Consider the following 23,474-nt stretch of genomic DNA (forward strand, 5'->3'; position numbering starts at 1 on the left):
CTGTTACAGACTTGATTCTTTTCTATCCATTTTAAAATCTCGCTGCATTTTACCTTCTCAATAATAACTTTTATTTTTTTGTGTTTGCTTTTTGATACATATGTTTTCGTAATTTGTGATCAACGCTGAATAATAATTTAGCCATTAGCCTTAAGGCCACTGTCAACTCAGGTTTCAACTATTTCTGCTGCAGCAATTAATTAAAAAAAGAGTGCTGCACAGATTTTTGTTCCCTCGCATTATAATTGCAGATGGGTAGATAGCATCTGCTTTCAAAATATTTTTAGAAGTTCATCTCAGCAAGTGGGTTTCAAGGAACAAAAAGTAAGGTGGCGTTGGACATGTGACAGCAGGAACGTTTAATTGTGAGCATTTGTTGAAGTTTATCATGCTAAAGTGTTAATTTGTTATTCTGGAAAATTAACAGCCCACTGCTATTTAAAATACAAGTGATCTCCCTGTGGATTTACAATTCAAATCTGAAAATGCAAACTGCTTATATTAGAGCATTATATTAGTAAGTTTTGCATATGGGGAAACAGTTATCTGCATAGACAGCAATGTGCTAAGTACAATAAACCTAGTTGCAGACACTGGGGTTGATCTATCAAGACAGGTGCTGAGAAAACAAGATAGAAAAAGGGAAACGGGTATCTAGAGTACAAAGCTTAGAAGGCAGCGCTGCATATCTAGTACTGTCCAATCAGTTATGCTTTAACCACTTCGCGTCCCTGGGGTTTTCCCCCTAAAAAACCAGAGCATTTTTCTACATTTCACACTCCTCCCATTCATTTGCCAATATCTTTATCACTACTTATCATACATAAATGGTCTATACCTTGTTTTTTCCGCCACCAATTAGGCTTTCTTTGGGTGGTACTTTTTGCTAAGAATTAAATTATTTTCTATGCATTTTAAAGGGAACAAGGGGTAAAAAAATGAAAAAAAGTCATTATTTCCCAGTTTTCAGCTATTATAGTTTGAAAATAAAAGTTGCTGCTGTAAGTTAAACCCACACATTTTATTTTTCCATTCGATCTGGTTATTTCACCATTTAAAATTCAATCCTATTACAATGTATGATGACAATAAATTATTTGGAAATAAAATGAATTTTTTCATTTTGTGTCTGATTTTTATTTAGTTATTTTTTCCTACTTTATAATTTGATCCTCCCCCCAGTTAGCTAGATGTGCACCTACATACGCCTCCCTCCCCCACAGTTGGTCAGATGTGCCTCTGGATACCCCCCCAGCCAGGCCTTAGTACCCCTCCCCCCCCAGCTAGCCAGATGTGGATATTTATCTATTCCCCCCCCCCAAAGCTGTCTGGTTGTGTCTATTCAACTCCCTCCATAGCCAGGTGTGTGTGCGCCCCTTTAGCCCCCCCCCTTGTTGATCCTGTGTTGCTCCCCGTGCCCCTCCCCTTACCCCCCCCCCCCCCCAAGCAGCGGTGGTTTTTTATACTGATTCCCCCCCTCCCCCCCCCCCCCCCGAGCAGCGGTGTTTTTTTTACTGATCCCCACCCCCCCCCCACCCCAGCCAGGCCTTAGTACCCCCCCAGCTAGCCAGATGTGGATATTTATCTATCCCCCCCCCCCCAAGCTGTCTGGTTGTGTCTATTCACCCCCCCTTCCATAGCCAGGTGTGTGTGTGCCCCTTTACCCCCCCCCCCTTGTTGATCCTGTGTTGCTCCCCGTGCACTGCCCCAACCCCAATCCCCCCCCCCCCCCCCCCCGAGATCGGCAGCGCAGGGAGGCGAAGAAAACTCTCACCTAATCTTGATGCTGCAGCGGCGATCGGCTCCCCTCCATTCAGTACCGCTGACAGCCTCTATGTGCAGAATGGATCGGGTCCCGGCTTGATGACGTCATTAAGCCGGGACCTGATCCATTCTGCACATAGAGGCTATCAGCGGTACTGAATGTAGGGGAGCCAATCGCTGCTGCAGCATCAAGATTAGGTGAGAGTTTTCTTAGCAATTCCCCATGCTGCCCGATCGCAGCATGGAGGTGGAGGGGGGTTGTAATTACAGGGGATCGGGCGTGGGGTGGGGGAATCGGACACCTGGGAGGGGATCCTTCATTAGTGAAGTTAGAGGGAGGGGCGTTGATGAGCCCAGGTGCGAGCTAGCACGCACGCTGTGCTCATATAAAGGGGACAACGTATAATCACGTCATGTGGCTTTCACAAGCCACTTGCAATGACGTGATTATACTGTAGTTGGGACAGGAACTGGTTAAATATGTCTCCACCAGTACTTCATAGAGATCTTAATATGACACTGTAGATAGTCCACCACCACACCTGATGTGAATGGACTCACCAGATTCGGAGACCTATATGTAGGTCAGCATGTACTCCAGAACACTAGGCTGTTGTACACCTCCCTGGCAATTCCGCAACATAAAGATCAGTACTGGACTTCAGCAACATCAGCATCAACACAGGATCTCAACATAAATAATCATCTTCACCTTTTATATCACGTACTCTTGCAGTATTATCCTCAAATCAAAAAAGCCTCATATAGTATAAAATCGTTATGTAGAGTAACTAAGTTTATGTTGTTAGAGGAAATAAGGATTTTGATCGGTTGCCATGGACATCTGCTTAGTTTGTGCTAAAGTTTCCTTTGCATTGGTGTTTATTGCAGATAAGTCATTTCAACCTGGTGAAAATTTCAGCAGGAATTTTTCAAGTTACGCCTATTTTTTTGTCTTGCACTGTACTACAATGGGGGTGATACATCATCCCCCTCTCTATTATTTTGGCTGCCTAAAAGCTTAACTGTTTGCCTGGGACCCCGAATGTAACGAGTATTGGTGTCAGCAAAACAGATTTTCTGATTATTGATGATCTGCAGTATCACCAATAATACAGATGCTATACCTGATTATGTGGTGATCTGCAGAATCACCAATAATGCTAGTATAGCCAGACACGGGACAACCAATGTGAGATTGTGTTTGGTGCACCAGTAATGAGAAGAGGAGATCTCCTGAGGGGCGGGAGATTCAGACAGTACTGCAGCCAAGGATCCCTTGAGGGGCAAGGGATTCAGACTGTACTGCAGCCAGTGGACACCTGAGGAGCAGAGACCATTGACTGTGCTGCAAGGATGATCACCTGAGGAGCAGGTGATTAAGACTATACTGCAGCCAGTGGACACCTGAGGAGCAGGGACCACTGACTGGGCTGCAAGGATGATCACCTGAGGAGCAGGTGATTAAGACTATACTGCAGCTAGCGGACACTTGAGGAGCAAGTGTTACAGATAGAGCTGCAGCTGAGCTTCACCTAAAGAGGAGGTGAAAGCTACTACAGATTCCTCACCAGTGGCAAGGCCCACTGGTGAGGACAGGGAGGTCAGACAAGCAGAGTAGGCAACGTACGAGCAGATAAAGTACAAAGACAGAAGGCTGATTCAGTGTTAAGTTCAGGCAGAGTCAGCAACAGTAATCAGATAGGCAGAGGTACAGAATCAGCAAGCAGGAGAGTGGTCAAGGAAGCAGAAGGTCATAACAGATAATACAATGCAATTAGTACTTTAAGCTATCAACAGAATCTGGCTCCAGCTGGTTCTAGCACACTTTGGGATCTGACTAGGGTCTGAGCGCTAACATGATAGCATTCGCAACAGCAGACACGGGGCAATTGACAGACTAGAACTTTATATACAGAGATGCCCCTCAGCGCCGCCCCCATCACTCAGCCAATCCAAAGTACCGTTGGAGTCAGCTGACTAGGCAGATCAGCTGACTCCCCTCCTTTTCGCATAAAGGTCCTGTCACCTGGCCCTCAATCTATGTGCAATAGAAGGACAAGGCAGAGCAGCAGCATGTAACTGCGTGGCAGAGGCCACCAGCTGATACACGGAGATAGCTGCCATGCCGCTTGCATCTGTGGCGGTATCTCCGCTATCTATTACACCGAAGTAGCACCCTCTATCATGATTTATAGGTCACCCTAAATGCAGCTGACAGACACAAACAAAGATTGACAAACAGGAAAGAAAATAGATAACCCTATGCCCCCCTAAATATAATTGCTCCCGCCCCCATATAGTATCTGACTGCCATAGGTTTTGGTGTAAAGCCTCAGGCACTTTCGGGTCAGGGATGCTGGACACTCCTATTTCGCCATTCTGTTCAGTAAGCTGGCTTTAAAAACTATTTTTCCTCTAAACTCTAAGTTAATGGTTTGGCCGTTTGTGACGCCGTCTATATAACATATCAAATGCGTCACAGAGTCACAAATGCAAGTTTCTCTGCAAAACCACCAAAATGACATTTTTTGGGTTTAGATCAACATTTTTTTTCTTACTCTCTGGCTGCTAATAAACACTGATCTCTCACCTACATGTGACAGGGGGTTTCCTGGCCTCCTGGGACCCCCTAGAGAGTTTATAAGCTCATCCATCAGATGAAGGGTAGATATCAGCTGACAGAAGCTCATAAACAGGGTCTTCTCCAGACTAATCGGCCCCAATCTCAGCAGGAGATCTGACACAAAGCCCTGCTGCTCGAGCTTCAAAGACTTCTGACCCTAGGAAAACCTTTCGGTGAACTCACAAATATGAAATCCATCTTTTATCATAAATATGACTTTCCAAATGGGCAACGGCCTTTAGAACCCGCTTATTATGAAATTCGGAACAAACGACCTAAAATGTTATTAGATTTAACATAACCTGTATGGTTTGAAGATCAGCACACCTATCATGATTCAGGTATATTCCTGTGTCTGTGAGAAGGGGCTGGCACATCTCATGTTCCGAAGAGGTGTGTGATCCGCGCCCCCTAACTCCTCCTTGCTGGAGTGGGGGATATAACTAGACAGAGCCCAGAAAGCTCTGGGTCCAAAGGTCCTTCATCTGTAATATTAGGTCAAATTAACATCAATCAACCAGCCCGCCAGGACACGGGCCAAAATCTCCATCTTGGATTATTTCTCACAAAGACCTCTGGCCGCATGGCAACCGCCATCCTGGACTTTCCTCCAAAGACTTGCAATTGCCGCATGGACTACCAATAACGGTATTTGAACTGTATATTAAGACATTCTGTTTCTTTTCATCTCTATTCTCTTCCTATCAAACCAATCTGTTCTGCCGGACAGGTATATCTATCTGTGGGCTAATTTAAGCTGTGTGTATGTAGTTTTAGAATAAAACTAACGATTTTATCGTTCAGTCTTGTGTCTGTTCTGGTCATCTGATTGCTGCTATAATGAATCTGCCCTCTGAAGAGTCAGTCATACTTCCACATTGTTTTATTATTTGTTTATAAATTGTTGATTTGCTAGCTGGGTTGTAAATAACCGTTTCTTCCTTCTAGGTTTAGCTAGTACCCGATTTCCTGTGCGAAATCGATAATTTCTCAGACTGGACATACAATCGAGATTGCATCACGTATGGACCCAGTAACCTTTCTTTAACGTCACATTGCTCACAGTCTTTATGCCTTCAGAAGTGACTATTCCCCGAATGGTGACTGGAACATGTCGAACGTGATTGGGCTGGCTACCGTATTATGCTAGCGTTGGGGTCTCTTGGCCGTAGTTGGAGACTGTCTGCTTCATCCATCCAAAACCAGACAGTGGTGGCAGTGAACTTACCTGATTTCCAGCGCAAAATTGATATTTTTAGTTTACCGATTGTATATACAATCGGGATTGTACATGTGTGGGCACCTCCAAGCAATCTTAACCGTTTACTACGCACACAGGAAATTTGCCTCCAGCAGTCTCTAGTGCATGAGACCTGCATGGCGACAGTGGCCTAGTAATACGGGATTGGTGAAGGATTGTTCCATTACATATTGTCGGCAGTGGCGCGATCAATCTTTATTGTCAGTCTGTTCACCGTACTTCCTGTGTACGATAACGGGAGCAGACTCGACGGGATTGCGGGGCTGGATCATCACAGCGTTATTTCGTCAGTTTGTGAACCTTACTACATTTTTCAGGATCGACCTCTCTTTTTTTTGCATCTTTCTAGGTTATTGCATTGTGTCTACACTTATGGGGGTTTGATGATGGAGTGTTTATACACTGTGCACTTTTTTCTATTTTAGCTTGGTGGTCATATGATTCTATTTTATATGGATGACTTTGGAGCTAAGACATTTTTGTGTGTGTTGTTGATCAAAACCAGAATGCACACTTTTAATTACTTTTTTATCATATGCACTGGCACTTTTGACCAATACATTTTTCCAGACTTGATGATCAGGCAGTCATTATAGATAAGCATCAATGCTTTTGTGACCAAGCATGCACACGTTTTAGCTCTCTATTTGCACCTACACATTTGTTATATCAGGATTCGGTTATCTGGACACACTTTTTTTCATTAGCTTGTGCACTTTTTTGTTATTTTTTCCAGCTATTGATTAGCATATGCATTATTGCATTTTTGATACATGCTGCTAATTCAGTTTTTGCACTCATGGTTGCACTTTATCATTCACTTGTCTATACTTGAATTAGAGCCCAACAGTGTATTCTATCTATTTTTGTGAATGTTGACTTACCCAGAAATTGGCTATATTTGCTATATGAATTGATACATTGAAGTTATATACATTTTGGAGCACCAACGCCAGGTTCCTTTCTGTTACATTTTTAATTGTTTTTATTTTCAGCAGATTAGCTTCTGATTAAAAACATATGGATTTTTTCCTGAAGGAGGCACGCTTTTTGACTATATTTAGAAAGGGCATAGGGTTGTCTTTTTCCTTTTACTGTTTGTTAGTTCGTGGTTTAAGTTAGTTGACTATGACCTCACCCTAACTCTATTTTACCCTAATTTGAGAATTTATAACTTTTTAAAAATGAATATATGTGGCACTGCTCTAGTTTTTGTATTTTGATTTTCCAAACAAAGATTAACACACACAAATTGTTGGTTAACACAACAGCATCCCCCGACCACCACAGATCTGCCAGGTGGATGAACCCATCCAAGGGGGGCTGCTAGCTTTGGTCTCACCTCTCATCTCACCTGCTATGTGACGTGCCACGTGTGTTACCATGGTAATGTGTGCATTGTTACAATAACACATGTTACCCCACATGTTAACATAGCAATGTGTGTGTTAACCCAGTAACGCTTATGACATTAATGAGTCAACAACTTGTGCTCCTCCTGTGCTAGTAATAGTAAAATTGCTATGCACACCATGCGCACTGCCTCTCAGGCCCATTTCCAGTTCAGTAAAGCTGTTATGTGCAGGAAGCACACTATTAACACCAAGTACATAATGGAATACTGCAATTCGGGTAACCTATGTAATGCTCATGTTGCTAAAAAAGCATCCACTATGTTACTTTAGATTATAAGCCTTTCGGCAGGGTCCTCCCCACCCCCACCCCCTTAGTGTGTCCTTCTTGATCTTGAAACCCCAGCTATGACATCATTCCCATGGACTAACTCGGACATGGATTGATGGGTCTCTGTAAATCACATGATCATGCATCTTATACCCTGTTTGCATAAATAACCTTGTGCTATGCTGTGTAACCATGTGATACCTCTCTCACTGTCACATCTTGTTTACATTGTATGTATCCCTATTTATTGTCCAGTACTGTGTAATATGTTGGCGCTAGAGATGCTCATCCGGATTTCACGAAATTTAAATTTCCAAATTTCCGATCAGAACTTGGAAATCGGAACTCGTAAATCGGATTTCTGCAGAAATACTGCAATACTGCAATTCAGTAATTTTAGCCCAATCACAGAACTCGAAATCAATGGACCAATCAGAGAATGCAGAAACAACTTGAAAGTATTTGGCCAATCAGAGAACACAAAAAATGTAAAAAAAAAAAAACCCACTACTCGGAACTCGGAAACCGATCGGATTTCTGTAGAAATACTGCATTACCACAACTCGGTAATTTTAGCCCAATCACAGAACTCGGAAGCATTGGACCAATCAGAGAATGCAGAGTCAACTCGGAAGTATTTGGCCAATCAGAGAATGCAAAACATGACTCGGAAATCGGAAATCGGAAACCGATCGGAAATCCGTGAAAGCACTAATCGTCATTGGCGGAAATCGGAATTTCTGCAGATTCGTCAGTCGACATTTGCGACCATCCCTAGTTGGCACTTTATAAATACAATAAATAATAATACTTGCATACTGTGAGGTTCCATGTGCGTTATGCAAGTAGCATGATATGTGCATTATAACGTGAAATGCCAACGCTGCAATTTCCTCCTGTTTAAAGAGGAGCTGTTAGGTATAGGGTCTCAGAGAAAATAAACACATATATCAGTAGCTAAAGATTGGCTGTACTTACATTACATATGCATTTCACTGTCCACGTTTGGATTTCACAGAATTTGTATATAGTATATGCAGAGATAGATGCTCCTGACAGCTCATGGCAGGCTCCATGTTTGTGAAGCCAAATGTGTCGTCATGTCCTGCCTGCTTCTGATCACAGATAAGCTCGTTCTTGAACAACACGGTGTGCAGTGAATATTAATGAGCCATGTGGCTAGGAACAATAGCTGACTCCTGCAGTGTACTCTGCCCCGGAGATTTATCAGTGCTTCGCGCTGGACTGATTAGAAGCTCCTGTACCGTCTCATTAGCAGCCGAGGGGAGGGCCCCAGAATGCTTTGCAGTTTAGCTGCGGCTTGCGTCTTTATGGGTCTATAACAGACTTTAAGATAAGCACACATCAAAGGTAACTGAAATGTTTATCTTCACTAATGGCTTTTGAGCTTCCTTCTAAACTGTTTAACACAGGAGAATAGAGGTTTAAATTAGCTTCTGCAGCCTGACAGTTACTCTTTAACAAAAATGTAAGCCCACTTGTGGCTAGATGCATTCATGTGTATCAGTTTGCATTACATTTATTTAGATTAGGGATTAGTGCATAGTTTGCATCTGATTTGCATTCAAGGTATGTATAAGTCCCAGGGGGGCGCTGCACACCTCTGTTGTTTTCCATTAACCACTTGCCGACCGCCCACAGCCCATGGGCGGCGGCAAAGTGGACGCCTAAAGGACCGCAATACGCCTTCAGGCGGCGCGTCCTTTAGGCATGCCGGGGGAGCGATCGCGTCATTGATGACGCGCGCTTCCCCCGGCAACTGGCTCCGCCCACCCGCCGTAACATCCCGCCGGCCATACGGAAGCGCCGGCGGGATGTTAACCCCGCGATCGCCGCTACAAAGTGTATAATACACTTTGTAATGTATACAAAGTGTATTATACAGGCTGCCTCCTGCCCTGGTGGTCCCAGTGTCCGAGGGACCACCAGGGCAGGCTGCAGCCACCCTAGTCTGCACCCAAACACACTGATCTGCCCCCCCCCGCCCACTGATCGCCCACAGCACCCCTCAGACCCCCCCCCTGCCCACCCCCCAGACCCCTGTTTGCACCCAATCACCCCCCTAATAACCCATCAATCACTCCCTGTCACTATCTGTCAACGCTATTTTATTTTTTATCCCCCCCCTGCCCCCTGCCCCCTCCTGATCACCCCCCCACCCCTCAGATTCTCCCCAGACCCCCCCCCCTGTGTACTGTATGCATCTATCTTCCTGATAACCTGTCAATCACCTGTCAATCACCCATCAATCACCCATCAATCACCCATCAATCACCCCCTGTCACTGCCACCCAACAATCAGCCCCTAACCTGCCCCTTGCGGGCAATCTGATCACCCACCCACACCAATAGATCGCCCGCAGATCCGACATCAGATCACCTCCCAAATCCATTGTTTACATCTATTCTCTCCTCTAAACACCCACTAATTACCCATCAATCACCCATCAATCACCCCCTATCACCACCTGTCACTTTTACCTATCAGATCAGACCCTAATCTGCCCCTTGCGGGCACCCAATCACCCGCCAACACGCTCAGATTGCCCTCTGACCCCCCCTTATCAATTCGCCAGTGCATTAATTACATCTGTTCTTCCCTGTAATAACCCACTGATCACCTGTCAATCACCTGCCAATCACCTATCACCCATCAATCACCCCCTGTCACTGCCACCCATCAATCAGCCCCTAACCTGCCCCTTACGGGCAATCTGATCACCCACCCACACCATTAGATCGCCCGCAAACCCGCCGTCAGATTACCTCCCAAATGTATTGTTTACATCTGTTATCTTCTCTAAACACCCACTAATTACCCATCAATCACCCATCAATCACCCCCTATCACCACCTGTCACTGTTACCTATCAGATCAGACCCTAAGCTGCCCCTTGCGGGCACCCAATCACCCGCCAACACGCTCAGATTGCCCTCTGACCCCCCCTTATCAATTCGCCAGTGCATTAATTACATCTGTTCTTCCCTGTAATAACCCACTGATCACCTGTCAATCACCTGCCAATCACCTATCACCCATCAATCACCCCCTGTCACTGCCACCCATCAATCAGCCCCTAACCTGCCCCTTGCGGGCAATCTGATCACCCACCCACACCATTAGATCGCCCGCAGATCCGACATCAGATCACCACCCAAGCGCAGTGTTTCCATCTATTCTCTCCTCTAAACACTCACTAATTACCCATCAATCACCCCCTATCACCACCTGTCACTGTTACCCATCAGATCAGACCCTAATCTGCCCCTTGCGGGCACCCAATCACCCGCCTACACGCTCAGATTGCCCTCAGACCCCCCCTTATCAATTCGCCAGGGCATTATTTACATCTGTCCTTCCCTGTAATAACCCACTGATCACCTGTCAATCACCTGTCAATCACCCATCAATCACCCCCTGTCACTGCCACCCATCAATCACCCCTGTCACTGCCACCCATCAATCAGCCCCTAACCTGCCCCTTGCGGGCAAACTGATCACCCACCCACACCAATAGATCGCCCGCAGATCCGACATCAGATCACCACCCAAGCGCAGTGTTTCCATCTATTCTCTCCTCTAAACACCCACTAATTACCCATCAATCACCCCCTATCACCACCTGTCACTGTTACCCATCAGATCAGACCCTAATCTGCCCCTTGCGGGCACCCAATCACCCGCCTACACGCTCAGATTGCCCTCAGACCCCCCCCTTTATCAATTCGTCAGGGCATTATTTACATCTGTCCTTCCCTGTAATAACCCACTGATCACCTGTCAATCACCTATCAATCACCCATCAATCACCCCCTGTCACTGCCACCCATCAATCACCCGCTGTCACTGCCACCCATCAATCAGCCCCTAACCTGCCCCTTGCGGGCAATCTGATCACCCACCCACACCAATAGATCGCCCGCAGATCCGACGTCCGATCACCTCCCAAGTGCAGTGTTCACATCTGTTCTCTACCCTAAACACCCACTAATTACCCATCAATCACCCCCTGTCACTGCTACCTATCAGATTAGACCCCTATCTGCCCCTAGGGCACTCAATCACCCGCCCACACCCTCAGAATGCCCTCAGACCCCAGCCCTGATCACCTCGCCAGTGCATTGCTTGCATCTATTCCCCCCTCTAATCACACCTTGAGACACCCATCAATCACCTCCTGTCACCCCCTAGCACACCTACCCATCAGATCAGGCCCTAATTTGCCCCGTGTGGGCTCCTGATCACTCGGCCAAACCCTCAGATCCCCCTCAGACCCCCTTCCGATCACCTCCCCAGTGCATTGATTGCATCTATTTTCCCCTCTAACCACCCCCTGAGACACCCATCAATCACCTCCTGTCACCCCCCTAGCACTCCTATCCATCAGATCAGGCCCAATACAACCTGTCATCTAAAAGGCCACCCTGCTTATGACCGGTTCCACAAAATTTGCCCCTTCATAGACCACCTGTCATCAAAATTTGCAGATGCTTATACCCCTGAACAGTCATTTTGAGACATTTGGTTTCCAGACTACTCACGGTTTTGGGCCCGTAAAATGCCAGGGCGGTATAGGAACCCCACAAGTGACCCCATTTTAGAAAAAAAGACACCCCAAGGTATTCTGTTAGGTGTATGACGAGTTCATAGAAGATTTTATTTTTTGTCAAAAGTTAGCGGAAATTGATTTTTATTGGTTTTTTTTCACAAAGTGTCATTTTTTACTAACTTGTGACAAAAAATAAAATCTTCTATGAACTCGCCATACACTTAACGGAATACCTTGGGGTGTCTTCTTTCTAAAATGGGGTCACTTGTGGGGTTCCTATACTGCCCTGGCATTTTAGGGGCCCTAAACCGCGAGGAGTAGTCTAGAAAACAAATGCCTCAAAATGACCCGTGAATAGGACGTTGGGCCCCTTAGCGCACCTAGGCTGCAAAAAAGTGTCACACATGTGGTACCGCCGTACTCAGGAAAAGTAGTATAATGTGTTTTGGGGTGTATTTTTACACATACCCATGCTGGGTGGGAGAAATTTCTATGTAAATGGTCAATTGTGTGTAAAACAAATCAAACAATTGTCATTTACAGAGATATTTCTCCCACTTAGCATGGGTATGTGTAAAAATACACCCCAAAACACATTATACTACTTCTCCTGAGTACGGCGGTACCACATGTGTGGCACTTTTTTACACCCTAAGTACGCTAAGGGGCCCAAAGTCCAATGAGTACCTTTAGGATTTCACAGGTCATTTTGCGACATTTGGTTTCAAGACTACTCCTCACGGTTTAGGGCCCCTAAAATGCCAGGGCAGTATAGTAACCTCACAAATGACCCCATTCTAGAAAGAAGACACCCAAAGGTATTCCGTTAGGAGTATGGTGAGTTCATAGAAGATTTTATTTTTTGTCAAAAGTTAGCGGAAAATTGATTTTTATTGTTTTTTTCACAAAGTGTCATTTTCCACTAACTTGTGACAAAAAATAAAATCTTCTATGAACTCACCATACTCCTAACGGAATACCTTGGGGTGTCTTCTTTCTAAAATGGGGTCATTTGTGGGGTTCCTATACTGAACTGGCATTTTAGGGGCCCTAAACCGTGAGGAGTAGTCTGGAAATCAAATTTCGCAAAATGACCTGTGAAATCCTAAAGGTACTCATTGGACTTTGGGCCCTTTAGCGCAGTTAGGGTGCAAAAAAGTGCCACACATGTGGTATTGCCATACTCGGGAGAAGTAGTACAATGTGTTTTGGGGTGTATTTTTACACATACCCATGCTGGGTGGGAGAAATAACTCTGTAAATGACAATCTTTTGATTTTTTTACACACAATTGTCCATTTACAGAGTTATTTCTCCCACCCAGCATGGGTATGTGTAAAAATACACCCCAAAACACATTGTACTACTTCTCCCGAGTACGGCGATACCACATGTGTGGCACTTTTTTGCACCCTAACTGCGCTAAAGGGCCCAAAGTCCAATGAGTACCTTTAGGATTTCACAGGTCATTTTGCGGAATTTGATTTCCAGACTACTCCTCACGGTTTAGGGCCCCTAAAATGCCAGGGCAGTATAGGAACCCCACAAATGACCCCATTTTAGAAAGAAGACACCTCAAGGTATTCCGTTAGGAGTATGGTGAGTTCATAGAAGATTTTATTTTTTGTCACAAGTTAGTGGAAAATGACACTTTGTGAAAAAAACAATAAAAATCAATTTTCCGCTAACTTTTGACAAAAAATAAAATCTTCTATGAACTCACCATACTCCTAACGGAATACCTTTGGGTGTCTTCTTTCTAGAATGGGGTCATTTGTGGGGTTCCTATACTGAACTGGCATTTTAGGGGCCCTAAACCGTGAGGAGTAGTCTGGAAATCAAATTTCGCAAAATGACCTGTGAAATCCTAAAGGTACTCATTGGACTTTGGGCCCTTTAGCGCAGTTAGGGTGCAAAAAAGTGCCACACATGTGGTATTGCCATACTCGGGAGAAGTAGTACAATGTGTTTTGGGGTGTATTTTTACACATACCCATGCTGGGTGGGAGAAATAACTCTGTAAATGACAATCTTTTGATTTTTTTACACACAATTGTCCATTTACAGAGGCATTTCTCCCACCCAGCATGGGTATGTGTAAAAATACACCCCAAAACACATTGTACTACTTCTCCCGAGTACGGCGATACCACATGTGTGGCACTTTTTTGCACCCTAACTGCGCTAAAGGGCCCAAAGTCCAATGAGTACCTTTAGGATTTCACAGGTCATTTTGCGGAATTTGATTTCCAGACTACTCCTCACGGTTTAGGGCCCCTAAAATGCCAGGGCAGTATAGGAACCCCACAAATGACCCCATTTTAGAAAGAAGACACCTCAAGGTATTCCGTTAGGAGTATGGTGAGTTCATAGAAGATTTTATTTTTTGTCACAAGTTAGTGGAAAATGACACTTTGTGAAAAAAACAATAAAAATCAATTTTCCGCTAACTTTTGACAAAAAATAAAATCTTCTATGAACTCACCATACTCCTAACGGAATACCTTGGGGTGTCTTCTTTCTAAAATGGGGTCATTTGTGGGGTTCCTATACTGCCCTGGCATTTTAGGGGCCCTAAACCGTGAGGAGTAGTCTGGAAATCAAATTCCGCAAAATGACTTGTGAAATCCTAAAGGTACTCATTGGACTTTGGGCCCTTTAGCGCAGTTAGGGTGCAAAAAAGTGCCACACATGTGGTATCGCCGTACTCGGGAGAAGTAGTACAATGTGTTTTGGGGTGTATTTTTACACATACCCATGCTGGGTGGGAGAAATAACTCTGTAAATGGACAATTGTGTGTAAAAAAATGAAAAAATTGTCATTTACAGAGATATTTCTCCCACCCAGCATGGGTATGTGTAAAAATACACCCCAAAACACATTCTACTACTTCTCTTGAGTACGGCAATACCACATGTGTGGCACTTTTTTGCAGCCTAACTGCGCTAAGGGGCCCAAAGTCCAATGAGCACCTTTAGGCTTTACAGGGGTGCTTACAAATTAGCACCCCCCAAAATGCGAGGACAGTAAACACACCCCACAAATGACCCCATTTTGGAAAGTAGACACTTCAAGGTATTCAGAGAGGGGCATGGTGAGTCCGTGGCAGATTTCATTTTTTTTTGTCGCAAGTTAGAAGAAATGGATTCTTTTTGTTTTTCTTTTTTTTTGTCACAAAGTGTCATTTTCCGCTTACTTGTGACAAAAAATAATATCTTCTATGAACTCACTATGCCTCTCAGTGAATACTTTGGGATGTCTTCTTTCCAAAATGGGGTCATTTGGGGGGTATTTATACTATCCTGGAATTCTAGCCCCTCATGAAACATGACAGGGGGTCAGAAAAGTCATAGATGCTCGAAAATGGCAAAATTCACTTTTTGCACCATAGTTTGTAAACGCTATAACTTTTACCCAAACCAATAAATATACACTGAATGGTTTTTTTTTTATCAAAAACATGTTTGTCCACATTTTTCGCGCTGCATGTATACAGAAATTTTACTTTATTTGAAAATTGTCAGCACAGAAAGTTAAAAAAATCATTTTTTTGCCAAAATTCATGTCTTTTTTGATGAATATAATAAAAAGTAAAAATCGCAGGAGCAATCAAATAGCACCAAAAGAAAGCTTTATTAGTGACAAGAAAAGGAGCCAAAATTCATTTAGGTGGTAGGTTGTATGAGCGAGCAATAAACCGTGAAAGCTGCAGTGGTCTGAATGGAAAAAAAGTGGCCGGTCCTTAATGGGTAGAAAGACTGTGGTCCTCAAGTGGTTAATTTGCTGCCTGGAAGCACTGCTTATTTCTTGGTGTACTTTGTAAAAAATGTGTAGACCATTTATGGGCTAGCAGCTACAGGTTTTAGCTATGTTTAATTGTCAGGTAGTGTTAGGTCTCTTTTCAAGAGGGCAAGTCATCATCATTAAAGAATCTAGTATTGAACAATCTGTGCACAGGCTGTTTTTGAAGACAATGTCCACTTTTGCTGCATCTGTTTTGAATGCAAGTTGTGTAAGTTGCCCATGGGTGCAGCCTATTTTTGAAAGTGCTGCCATTTCCTCCTGTTTTACAAAAATGTAGGTCTACTTGTGGCTAGTTGCATTCATGTGTATCAGTTTGCATTCAATTTATTTAGATTAGGGATTAGTGCATAGTTTGCATCTGATTTGCATTCAAGATGTTTATAAGCCTGAGGGGCACTGCATACCTCTATTGGTTTAATTTCATTTGCTGCCTAGGAGAGCTGCCTATTTCTTGCTGTTTTATAACATGAAATGCCCTATTTGTGCAAAGTGCTTTACGGACCTGACATTAGCTTCGGTATATTTGTCAAGTGCTGTCTGCCAACAACACCTTTTCTGAAGTTTAGTAAATCAGTCCCCTTATCTGTTCATCTCCTTATTTTTCTCCCCTTTTCCGTTAATCTCTGTAATTAGCTCTCCTTTTAGCTGAGGGGAAAAAAAGGCAAGGTGACACTTCAAGAGAAAAGCTTTACCACTCTACCACTTTATAAACCCTTTCCGTGTCTGAATGAAACTACCATCATAAGAGCACAAATTAATATTCCTAAAGAAAAAAAAAAGAATATGTTTTTCCTTATTTGCATCACTGAACCGGTATGAAGAGTTTAGTGTAATTGCTTATACTGTGACATTTAACAATTAACATATGGTAGGTGGTTTACAGCTGATATTTCTAATGAAAGACAGGTTTGAGCATGACTATGTGATGCTGACAGTCAACTTTTATTCAGTTGTGTTTATACTAGGCTTTCCAGTTTTATATAGTTCTGTTTTAACATACACATTTTTTTTCCAAATGAACAAGGTTGATAGTCACTCCTACTAAAAGCATGAAATATAGCTTACAAAGTATATCATTACATTTTCCAAATTTCCAATGAATTGCATGCTTCTTTTACATATTTGTTTAATTTTATATAGCAGCAGAATCACGGAGTGTGGAAAATATCCATCTTCATGAAATAAATAATTCTCGACATCTGTTGTATGTAAATAGCTGTTGTGTTGATATCTCCAGAGTACTCATAAAATCTGACAATGTGTTATGTTTTGCAGGGTAAAAAAATGTAAACTAGACTTTCGAATTTCTTTGATGCATCTATGGAGTAATAAAACTTCCATGACAATAAAAATGCCTTCTTTGCCATTTGTTTTTTCTAAGAGATACACTTTGCTTAAAAGTATTTACATATAAATTTGTAATTAGATCAGTACTCGGCATGATACACAGAATGTTCCACAAGTGCATAAATACCAATGAACAGAATGATTTGACCAATCTGAGTTCAGGTGCAGAATGTGAATGCATGCTGCTGACCACAGATCTTTGATCAGCCATGTGAATCAGTCTAATTAAATAATTAAATAAATGATAAAGGTATCAACATTTGGCAGCACGGTGGCGTAGTGGTTAGCTCTCTCGCCTTGCAGCGCTGCGTAATATGTCGGCGCTATATAAATACTAAATAATAATAATAATTTTTCTTTTGGACTTCCTACTAGTTGATGTTCCATTCAAGGTACCTGTCTAATGACCAAATGACGAGAGCTTCTCGACTCTTCACACGCTGACCAAATATAGCCATCCATTAAACATGGAGTCAAGACTTTTTAGTAGAATTAAGGTTTCTTGATACCCTTTCATGCTATTGACCACAAGTTGTGTCGAGAGAAGCAATCAGTACTAATTTGGATCTTTTACAATTTCTTTTTCTCACTCAGGACCTTATTCAATTCACTTTGGGCCCAATCCACACTCACTTTTTCGCCTAAGTTTTCTCCTAGGAGATAATTTTTCGTCTTCTGTTTAAAGGACAACTATCAAAGTATTTATTAACTAAAATTCTATATGCCACATATATTTTCAGTATTTACTAGCAAATAGCAATACAAAGGCTTTTTTTCATCTTTTATGTGAAGAAAATATTGACATTTACAGAGAACAGTTTTCACTGTGGGCATTACTATGGAAGACTCTGTCCAGCACATCCAGCATATAGAAACAATAACCTAGATTAGTGGTATGGCTCTAGCCTCTAGCATCGACAACTACACAAATTGTTACAAACAGTTTGGTAAACAAGGCATTTTTTTTCCACACAGGCTGAGCTTAGAAACCTCTGAAAAGCTTTCTAGTGTTGCTGACTAAAAGCTCTATAGGTATGTGGGGTTTACAGAAGAACAGTTTCTTTGATAGTTGTTCTTTAAAATACCTCTTCAGTGCTGCAATTGAAAAAGTACCAAAAATTAGGTGAAAAGGTACTGTCAAAATTATTTCCAAGAGTATTTTCTTGCTTGCTGGTGGCTTAAAAGACATTTTATGATAGGATGTGAAAATTCACCTAGGAAACTTAGAGAGAAAAAGTGAATTGGATAGGGTCTTCAGAATAATTTTGACGGTAAAATACACCTAATTTTTGGTACTTTTTCAATTGCAGAGTGCTGAAAAGTTATTTTAAACAGAAGACGACAAATGATCTCAACAAAAAATGTATTAGAATAAGTGAATTCAATAAGATCCTCAGACATGGGATCTAGGCTTTGTACTACAATAAAGATCTCCTGCCCTGTCTCATACTGAGAACAAGTCTAGCAATGCATGTAATACTCGGATCGGGGAGGAGGGATGATGGATGGCAAAGGACAGAGCAGCTTCCAAAAGGTGGGAAAAGTGGGAGAACCATGATCTCAGGGGCCACCTGGGTGACATTTGGGAGCTCCTGTACACACGCTAGATTTTCACCTGAGGGGGCTGTATCATCATCCTTAGCCAAGTTTGATACAGTATGTGTATGTAGCTTTAGTCTCAAGCAATAAACTGTTTCCTTTTTATTGTATGTTTATAAAAGAAGCATGGGGAAATTTTATTATTTTAAGTTTTCTGTTATGTTTATTTAAAACTTTCACTACTGCTACGATTGGCATTTATTTTGACCTGAAGAAGTGGCTCATGGCTGCGAAATGCGTTGTCATTTTTGTTGTTACTTGACTGTGAAAATAAACATACAAAAAAAATTGATCAGCTTCTCTACCTAAGGTTAAGTCAAGACTTACCTTCCTTTTAAACAGATTTTAAGTGTTTTATACCTATTTTTTTGCCTGCCTCCAATTGTTTTTTTTATTTTTTTTCTGTATTATAGTCATGAAATAAGCTCACATTCAAGCTGGGAAGAAAAGACAATTTCTGTTTTTCTCACTCCAACTTTGGTAGAGAAACTTGAAAATTCCATACACCGGTTACCCCTTCTGCTACAGATGGCAATACTACTATAATAAACTGGAATAGCATGAGATAACTAACAGGTAATTAAAATATAAAACTGTTATCAACCTTTCAAAGAGAATGTTTTAATGAGCATAAATGAACACAGTGAGAAATAATTAAGCACATCTACAACCAAATTAAATCAACATTCTATTGTGTGGGAAGCAGCAATGTATCCACAAGGTAGCTAAAATGCTATTAATTTATTACTATGCAGACATCAGATGTCGTGTACAATAGTGATTATAGTATCAGCTTGTCTAATAAGGAATGCTCAATTCTCTTGCTGACATACCGATTACCTGAAAGATCATAAAACAAATTGGAAATCTAGATACTTTTAATTCCTGGTGTAACCCGCTGAAATCCGGCTCAACCTTCTCAGCCACATGCTTTTCCAGTTCACATTTCACACTCATAAAAAGACAATAAGATGTATCATAGTGGTGATGAGTACTTTGTTTGCCAATTTATAATTAAACTAATACTGGCAAACTTAGGGTAGCCATGCATCTAGCGTTTTAATGGGCAGATTAGACCAAGAGACAAATCTGATTAGAGAGAGATCTGCTCTCTGCCCTTACACCGCAGGCTGATTCCCGATCAATTTCCGATGCTGAAATTGATCCAGAATCGGCCTTATAACACCGCATCTGACCACCTCTCCCCCCCAATGTTAAATGTCCCTCCCGGTGCCCAGTGCAAGTTATACATTGTCCGCAGCCTCTGCTTGTCGCCCGCTGGCCCCGGATGCACTCTGTTCTCCATGCACGCATGCCACGTCTTTGCCTTGTAACGTGACCACATGTGTGAGGGTTGATGTCTTACGCACTGCCTTACTAGGCAACCACGTGGGGCGTACATCATGAGGAGTGCATCCAAAGGACAAGCAGAGGCCGCAGGCAGGTATGTATAGCTTTCACTAGGCACCGGGGGGATTTTTAACATTGGGGGGGACAGAGTCGGGGGTTATGTTGCGTTCGTCGATCGTCCCGAAATTGTATGCCATTACTGCCGCTGCTAAGTCCATCCAACATCTTGGAGCATGCGCAATTGACGTATGCGACCAGTCTCATCCAGAAATAGGCCACAATGTTAGTCAGGCATGCACTTGGCGGCACCGATTTTCACCCATGTCGATTATAATAATTGCCTGATGTATAGCTACCTTAAAAGATAAGTGAGAGTGGACGAGTCAACCCTGACAACTTGAGATGCCACACTCTCACTTAGCTCCTTCCTGGTTTGCTCAAGCCTGGGTGATGTATATGTATCCACTTTTACTGTCTTCCCCAGCCATCACCAGCATCATTATAGATATATGACTATTCTCTATGCATTTATTATGATTGTATTTGTACTTTGGTTTTCAGGATACTATTCACTATTGCACCTTATCTGAACCTGGGTTCAAAGCACACACTTTCAATCTGAACAAAGTGTTGTGAATATTTACTATAATTTTCAGGAACCATACCGATGTATCGCTTAATATCTATATGATCATATGATACCTAAGGAGAGTGTATTTGGTTTTAATTGGTTTTATGTTTGTTTAAAAATTGTTATTGATGAAGAAATACACTTTTGATTTGTTTTATATATCCTGGAGTAGTGCTGTATATGGGGAACCTGTTTTGGTTTCTATAATACTGGCAAACTGGTGTTAGTTGGGCATAGCACAAAGTGGGGAATGGAAAAACAAACAAAAAAAGAAAATGGATGTTAAATATGTTAATATAATAGGGACAGAAACGATATTTATATTAAAGCAAACCTGTGGTTTTCACTGTGAAGAACCCCTTGTCCTTATGTACATTCTCATTATGGGTTAGTCATTCTAAAAATAGTGGCTTCAGATTACCACAACAATAGACAAAAAGCACTTTAAAAAGAAAAGTAAGCTCTGGAACCTATATTACATCCTTCACAAGTTTCCTTTGAAAATTATTTAATATCACAATGGAGCCATATGTAAGCACTTTTAAGGTGAACAAAGAATACATTTTTTTTTCATACTGTTTGCCTACAACAATAAGTTGACAAGGGAAGGAACTGTGGTTTAAAGTGCATTTTAACTTATAATTTAAATACAAAGTACATTATATTTCAGATAAAAAAATAACACTGTAAGCGCTTTTCTTTAATATCCCGCTTAAAAAATATTGTTTGTATAGATTTATTTTACATTGTGTTTTATTATGGCAATTTCTATTGACATTTTGATGTCAAGCTTGTATCTTACATTTTATTGGCTGTGACACTGTGTTACTTAGGAGCACAACCCCTGCAGCAATCCAAATCTGTTTTTCAAAACTCTATCTCTGTTTATATGCTTTCATAAAGTTTAGACTACAAGTTTAAACTTAAATAACTTTCACTTAAAAAACAAAACAAAAAAAATCATTTTTAAATAACCTTATGCTTAGAAGCATTTGATATAGAATGTTTGTGGAAGATTTTTGTTTTTTTTTTCTTCTTTAGCAAAACTTTTTTTTTAAGCATTTTTTTGTTTTAAGCACCGTTTTTGTTGTTGCTGAAATGTTCCCTGAAAATGCAAATATAAGCACCTGTTTAGTGGAAATAGCTGACGAAAATTTAGAACAGCCTCTTAAGTGCCACTCCCCTGGTGACATCATTTCACTCCAATCTGTACATTTTAGACATACAGGGCCATATGCAATTCACTTTTTCTCCTGAGTTTTCTCCTAGGAGATAATTTTTCATCTTCGATTTAAAATAACTTTTTAGCACTATGCAAAGGAAAAAGTACCAAAAAGTAGATGAAAAAGTACTGTCAAAATCATTTGGAGTATTTGTTTGTTTGCTGGTGGTTTAAAGGCGTTTTATTTACAAGTTGTGAAAAAATATTACCTGGGAGAAAACTCAGGTGAAAAAGTGAATTGCATATGGCCCACAGAGTGGGCAGAGGCGTAACTAGAGGAGAGTAGGCTCTGCGATCGCAGGAGGGGGGGCAGCGGCTGTGCGGGGGCCCCCTGCCGCCTATCCTTCCCTTCCACCAATACAGGGGACTATACTTCAGATAAGATGTTCTTGTGTGGCTACACTTGTTATGGGTGTAAAGATCTTGATGGCCACACTTGTTTTATGCCCCTTGTGAGATGGGCCACAAGGCTGTGAAGGGCACCAAGGGGAGGCAAGAAGAGGTGTAAACATTGGGGGGGGGGGGGGGGGCAATCAAAGTTTTGCTGGTGGGCCCCATGCATTGTAGTTATGCCACTGAGAATGGGCTATGAGACGTGTGCAACCCTCAGGTTGGCTACAAAACCACTAATTGGTAGAAAAATAGTTTATCCATACCTAACAAATATTAGTATATTTTTTTCAGTATACTTCATGTTCTAAAGATGGTGATAAAAGGCTCTACACATGTAGTGGTTGCTGTTTGCTACATGCTTTCAAAATTCTCTGGGGCAAAAACATTAGTTATAACTATACAATCTATCTACAGTCAAAACTGAAAGTCAAACATACATATACAGGCAAATGTGGTAAATTTGGGTTCCTGAATAAATAGTGGGCACCGGACTGCTTTCTATGTAAACTGAAGTTACAAATAGTGGGCTCATGCGCAGCTCGGGATATTTTTTATGTTTGCAGCTTATTTGCGGCAGGGATGGGGAACAGTTAAAGGGGCAGTTTAGTGAAAATTATTATTTACCATTGATCACATATCAGTTATTTAAAATAAAGAGCATATGTTTCTCCATAGACCTTGTGTTAAAAAGGTAGATGATATCACTTAATTCTGCTTTCCTGAGAGCTGAGCTCCTTAATTAGCATACTATGCGACGGACTTCACTGATACCAGGCTCTCCAGCTGATTCACACACTACAGAGAGCTGTGCTGTTCTCTGTAACTAGCTAAGTAAATAAACAAACAAACAGACTGCTACCTATGTAACTAATTAGCAGCCTGCTTTATCTATTTACTTAGCTAGTTACATGTGAGAACAGCAGCTCTTTGTAGTGTGTGAGTCAGGTTATAAATCAGCTGGAGTGCCTGGTATCAGTGAAGTCTGTTGCATAGTATGCTAATTAAGCAGCTCAGCTCTCTGGAAAGCAGAATTAAGTGATATCATCTACTTTTTTTAACACAAGGTCTATGGAGAAACATATGCTCTTTATTTTAAATAACTGATGTGTGATTAATGGTAAATAATAATTTTCACTAAACTGCCCCTTTAAGGTTAACCATTTCAGCCCGCGGGTATTTTTCACCGTATGGACAAGAGGCATTTTTACATTTCAGCACTCCT

The sequence above is a fragment of the Hyperolius riggenbachi genome, chromosome 1 (genome assembly GCF_040937935.1).
Source record: "Hyperolius riggenbachi isolate aHypRig1 chromosome 1, aHypRig1.pri, whole genome shotgun sequence".
Taxonomy (NCBI): domain Eukaryota; kingdom Metazoa; phylum Chordata; class Amphibia; order Anura; family Hyperoliidae; genus Hyperolius; species Hyperolius riggenbachi.